Raw genomic sequence first — 6066 nt, 5'->3', positions numbered from 1 at the left:
AGGAACAGCAGGTGCAAAGGCTCTGAGATGGACTGAGCCCTTTACATGGTCCAAGAAAAGCGAGGAGATGAGTGTGTCTGGAGTGGAGGGGGCAGCATGGAGAAATGAGAGCTTGGCAGCAAGCCACCTTCAGAGTCTGGGAATCAGTGACTCAGGGCAGCATTTCCCACAGCATTGTCCATGGAACATTAGTGCAGAGTCCCCGGTCGCTTGGGGATTCTGCCTCTGCCTGAAGCACTCTCGCTCTCCTGCTGCTCTTAGCTGTTAACCTGCAGATTCCCTCTCACTCACTGAAGCCAGATTCCTGGTCTCCACCCTAATCCTGTCGTCACCCAAGGCGATTTCACCCATTCTAGTGGCAGTGTAGACTGACAGTCCTCCTCCCTCGGGATTCAGGTGTTCTCAAAGTGTATTCTTCTAGTTATGGGAGATACTAATGGGTGTTGGGGTAAAGAGTAAATGAGACCTATGACCAGGTAAGTTTGAGAAATGAACAAGCAAAGAGTAATGGAGAGAAAAAAGAATCTTTCACTTAAAACCAAAGCTGACGGAAGCCACTACCAATAAGAAAACATACCCTATAGGTCCATCCACTTACAGGGGCTGGTGTGGGGTGGGGGAGTGTGGGGGGAAGGGTGGGAAGGACGCATGACAATTTCCAAGCCTCTGCCACCTTTTCCGAGGTGCCGAAGAGCACGTCTCAACCCAGAGAGCCCTTTGTGTTAGCGGAAATGGGTGGTGACCATGCGCCTTGGTTTCTGGGGACTTTCCTGGTGTACATCTGCTATCCCAACAAAATCAGTATTAGGACCCCTTTCACTCTTGCAAGTGTCATAGTTTGAATGATAAATTATGTGGTCACCTGTTAACAAGGCTTTGAAAGTGCGACAGTTGGTCCAAGAGATCAAGTAAGGCCAGGAAAGTGAAGCTGTTTTGCACAATAAGTGAGGAGAAGGACGTTGGTGAGGGAGGAGGAGGCCGGAAGAATCAGAGCTAGGAAGAGAACAAGGAAAGTTTCCAGAGGAAAGGGGTCTAAAACCACACAGGAGACTTGCACTGCTCCCAACCTCCGTGATGCCGGCGCAGGTATTTAGGGAAAGGGGAAATCCTGCAAAGGGAGCTGAAATCCACATCTTGGTCAGAAGAGAGCAGACGGAAGGGGGAAGTGGTTAGAGGTGCAATATGAGTGAGCTGGACAATCCAGGGCCAGGCTGAACTCAGAACCAGAAGTGACTACAAGAGTGCAAGCCCTCTGGAAATTCTCAGAGACTCCAGAGAGGGTGCCAGAGTTTTCAAATATTGGGAGGTGGAGCCAATTGTGTTTCAACCTTTTGAGTGTGTGTGTGTGTTTCAGTCTTAATGGACAGGTTGACATTGGCATAAATCTGGGTTGTAAAATTTAAACAGGTTCCCTTATTGCAAGACTTCTCAGAGCCTTAAATATGTAATGCGCTTTGGGAACAGACATGTATTTAGTGTTTTGTAAACCCCCTCTTCTCCACAGAGCATCTCATAGGACAGGGAGCATTCCTTGTAACACCCAATGGGAAGAACTTGTTTAAGGGGCACCTGCCCAGGCAACACTACCCCAGGGGGCCCCGGCTGCCGGGCTAACTCTGCTTCTTCCCAGGAAGGGTGCAGAGTGGCCATTAGACTTCCACATGGTCAGATGGGGTGGCTGGGCTCAGCCTGAGGCCAGGGCACGCCCTCTACTGGCCTTGATATGTGCCCAGCAGCTCCCAGTTCTTAGGGAGGTAGCAAAAGACATCTCTCTAGGGCAGCAGCTCTCAGCTGGGAGCAATTTTACCTCCCCCATCAGGGGACATTTGCAAATATCTGGAGACATCTTTGATCGTCACAACAGGGCAGAGCTACTGGCCTCCAGTGGGTGGAAGCCAGAGATGCAGTTAAACATCCTGCAGCAGCCCCCATCCCCTGCCCCCATCCCCTGCCCCTCACAGATAGAATCCTGCATACAGTGTCAAAGTGTTGCTGTTGAGAAACCGCTCCCCAGGGCCTTCCTGGAGCTCCTGTGAGCCTGTCCTGGTGCTGGCTCCTATAGGTATCTCGAAGATGTTGCCCAGGCTCTCTGTGCTCCAAGCTTGGGACCCATGGTGACTCCAACAACAGTAAAATGAGCACTACCTAAGTTAAGAAATCTCAGCCATTAGAAGAATGGATGACCAACCATCCTATTTGCCTGGGACTGTCCCAGTCACTACTGAGACTTCTAGGTTCCAGGAAACCCCTCTGGTCTGGGCTATTAGCCTCTAGGACTCTCCGAAACTGAGCTAGCCTTTGTGGTTTGGGAGCAAGCAACTGCCCTTCGCAGTGATGATGGGAGAATTCTGGACATTCTCTGCTAGAATCCAGAGGAAAGTAAGTTGTGTGCTGCAAAGAGGCCCAGGTCTCGGGCACTCGGACAGACCCCCCAGCTCACCCTCGAAGAAGCTGTTTGCTTTGCTAGCAGGGCAGGGTTGCTGCTGTCTTCCTCTCCTTGCCCTCTGTCTGCACCCACGGCTCCAGCTTGCATCCTATTCAGTGCGTTTTGCTGAAGGAGGGAATGGGTGCTGCTCTTCTAGAAGATTCTTGGGAAATTCTGTTCATGGGGCTGGGGAGTTTCTCAACGTCTGGCCATGTGGCAGTTATTTCTTCTGGGAAAGCATAGTTCTGCGAGGCTCTGAACATCCCCAGAGAAAAGGTAGGTATGTGTTTCAACAAAGGCAGGAATTTGGAACACGAAACACTTTGCAAAGCCCTGAGAGAAATCTCTGTGTGACTGGAAATGAGGCTCACCTGCTGTCTTAATGTCTCTATCGGAAGGTAGAAAAAGCCAGCTGCTCCGTGCCCCGAAGGGAGGAGTACTTTTCCACTGACATTATTTAGTGTTACTGGCCCACGGTGATACTGAAAAGCAGAGGGTCTTTATTTGGTTTTCTTATTTCAAATCCTCTGCAGACCATGCACCCCTTCGAGGCCTGCTTCCAGGGTGCACGGCTCCCGCTGCCTCTGCCCACCCCCTTCTCCATGCTCCCCGGTCAGTTGTCAGTCCTGGCCCTTGACTTGCAGCGCAAAGCCTTTGTCAAGTTAACAAATGTCCCTAACTCCAGGTTTCCCTATCTGTAAAATGAAAATAATGATCACAACCTCACAGATAGGTGTTGTCTAATGAAGTTATATCAAAGTATTCTGCACACTACACTACAGAAAATGTACAGAATCATTATCAACTGATGGTACCACAATGATAAGAAACTATTTGTCACTGATGAATTGAGGGGACTGGATTGACAGGACTGTTTTGCCCCTGTCAGAAGAAAATGGCCATCATCAGTTACCACCTTTTTTTCCCCCACCTGCTTCCCCCAACCTTTTTTTTTTGAGGACCTGCTTCAAGTATCATTTGGCAACAGTGCCTCATAAACAGGAACTCAACAAAAAAATCAGTTGCTGGCCCCTAATTTTTCACTTCCTTAGGAACCGATGATCCAGGCGGGGCGTGACATCAGACACCAAACAGTGGAGGAAAATTCGTGTGCCACATAGGTTGGCCCTGATGGAGGAAAGGACACACTCAGTGCACCAAGGTTCCCACTTATGAAAGTGATGAGTGGGGGGGGGGGTGGACCTTGAACCCAGAGGATTCTTATTTTTATAGGGGGTTGTATTCGCACTTTGTAAAAATAGTTTACTCCCTTAGTATACTCTGAAAATGTGTTTGGGTACAGATGCTAAAAACTCGGTTTACTGGATTCACTGATGTCTCCTAATACACTCCAGCCAGGGTAGTCTTGAGTAGGCAAGCAAAGTGTAAGAATAGCCAGAAGCCCCAACAAGTTACATGGTTGTTCCTTGAGGTTTAATGTCTGTCTCTTTGCCATGTCCTTGGGGTCCCCTTGGCAGGCTCTACCTGTCCCTCTGGTACTGGAGCACCTTGGGGCTCTTGCCTGGCACTTTGCCCTCTGACTCCACTCCAAAGACTTCAGCAGCATCTGCTGGCTGCTACCTTTGAAACCCACTCCCTCCTACTGCGGCCAGACACACGCACCTAACTCTTCCTGGGCTGCACCTTTTGTGTGTGTAATAAGGACACTAACGACGATAATGACACATACTACACCATCTTTACAATGTGTAAACACTCATATCATCTTTACACACATATTATGAGTGCCTCACACGTGTTAACTCATATAATCCTCACAAAAGCCCTTGAGAAAGCCGTTATTAACTTCATCTCGAAGAAACTGAGTCACAAAGAGGTTGGATAACAGCGAGAGGGCAGAGCCAGTGGGCTTCACTGTCTTGGTCCTTAACCACTGTGTGTCCTGGCTACTGTGCTCTCTCACTCACTCACGGGAGCAGAAGGCGCCCCACTGCTCCTTCACGACTCCCCACCTCACTCAGTCACCCACGTGCCCAGCTGTCAATCTGTGAGTCACCTTGAATTCTCTTCCGCCCTCTGCCACTCCAAGCAGCAGTTCAACCACCAAATCCCATCACTTCTACCTCCTACATACTTTAAAAATCTGACCGACCTCTTCTCCACATTACACTGTGATCTTGTCTCCTTTTAATTGATGGACGCACCATCAGTGGGTTCTTGTTGTCCACTGGATAAACTCAAACTTCCTAACAAGCCTAGAAGACCCTCTGTGATCCTGCCCACACCTACCTCTCCGGCCTGGCACTCCCTGCCTCCCTTTCCCTTTCCCTTGGCTGGTTCGAAGTGTTTTGAATGCACAGGGCTCTTTCCACCCATACGGAGCCTCCACCCGTGCCCTTCCCACTGCCTGTAGCCTCCCTAGGTCAGAGATGAGGGCTTCTGTGACCAAAGACGAGCCCCTGTGCTGCATGTTCCTGGCTGCCTTTCTCTCTCCACAATAGAGCATTTATCACACCTTCATATCATTTCTCATCTGAAGTCCATGATCCCAGCTGTGTGAGGATAGGGACTGTGTCTATCTGTTCACCTCTGTATCCCCAGTGCTTAGCCAGGTGCATAGCAGATCATCAAGAAATAATTGTAGAATGAATGAATGAATGGCAGAATCCCTTGGAGGGAATAGCATAGTGACCATAGGTACAAAGCCTTCCATATCTTATGAGTACTTTTAAAATAATAGTTTAACTGAGATAGAATTCACATAACGCACAACTCGCTCATTCAAAGTGTAAAATCCCATATTTTTCAGTATATTAACAGGGGTGTGCAATCGTCACCACAATCAATTTTAGAACGTTTCCATTACCCCAGAAGCAATCCCGCAGTCATTCTTCATTTCTTCCTCTGTTATTTTTTAAAGATAACAAACCTAACATCGGTAGACTGTTTTATAGTTAGCAGAGTACTTCATGTGTGCTCACTGATTCGTAAACAATTCTGGGGGGTGAGCATCTTAACGCATCTGTTACTGAGTTTAAACTTCAGTTTATAGAGTGAAGTCTTATATCGATTTGAATCCTGATTCTGCTACTTACTACACTCTATAAATTTCAGCAAGTTAACCTTCTCAACAATCAGTTTCTTTCTCATAAAACATTATCTATGATATCTTCGTTGTAAGTTGTGAGAATTAAATGAGTTAGTATATACGAAGCAACTGGTAGCCTTGCTGGTGCTCAATAAATAGTAAAACATTTTGTTACTAATAATAAACAGTCTTGAAAATATAAATTAATGCAGCCATGAGAATAAAAATGTGTGATTACTGAAAAATGATAACTAATGACTGTCCAGCTTGTAGTGAAGCGGACAAGCTCCAACGCTGCTAATGGATCGCGCTCTGAAAGCGGAAGGTCAATGTGATGCGGCGGCAGTGCAGGCGCGTGTCTTCGGCTTAGACACCCGGAACTTAATCCTAAGGAAATTGTCTGAACCAAGCCCCCACCCTAAACCAGTGTGTGCACACTCGTCCGTCATGGTAGTGTCTCCAACAGTGAAAACTTTGGAAACAACTGAATGATGCAAGGGGTGTTTTGGAATTCAGGGTCATATCAGCGAAATGGGAAATTCGGCAGCCATTAGAGATACCATGAAACCTGTTTGGGCACAGGGGGACTCAC

Source organism: Sturnira hondurensis, unplaced genomic scaffold (assembly GCF_014824575.4).
Source record: "Sturnira hondurensis isolate 20B ecotype Veracruz unplaced genomic scaffold, ASM1482457v3 Scaffold0017082, whole genome shotgun sequence".
NCBI classification, from domain to species: domain Eukaryota; kingdom Metazoa; phylum Chordata; class Mammalia; order Chiroptera; family Phyllostomidae; genus Sturnira; species Sturnira hondurensis.
Note: the sequence above shows the minus strand (reverse complement) of the source record.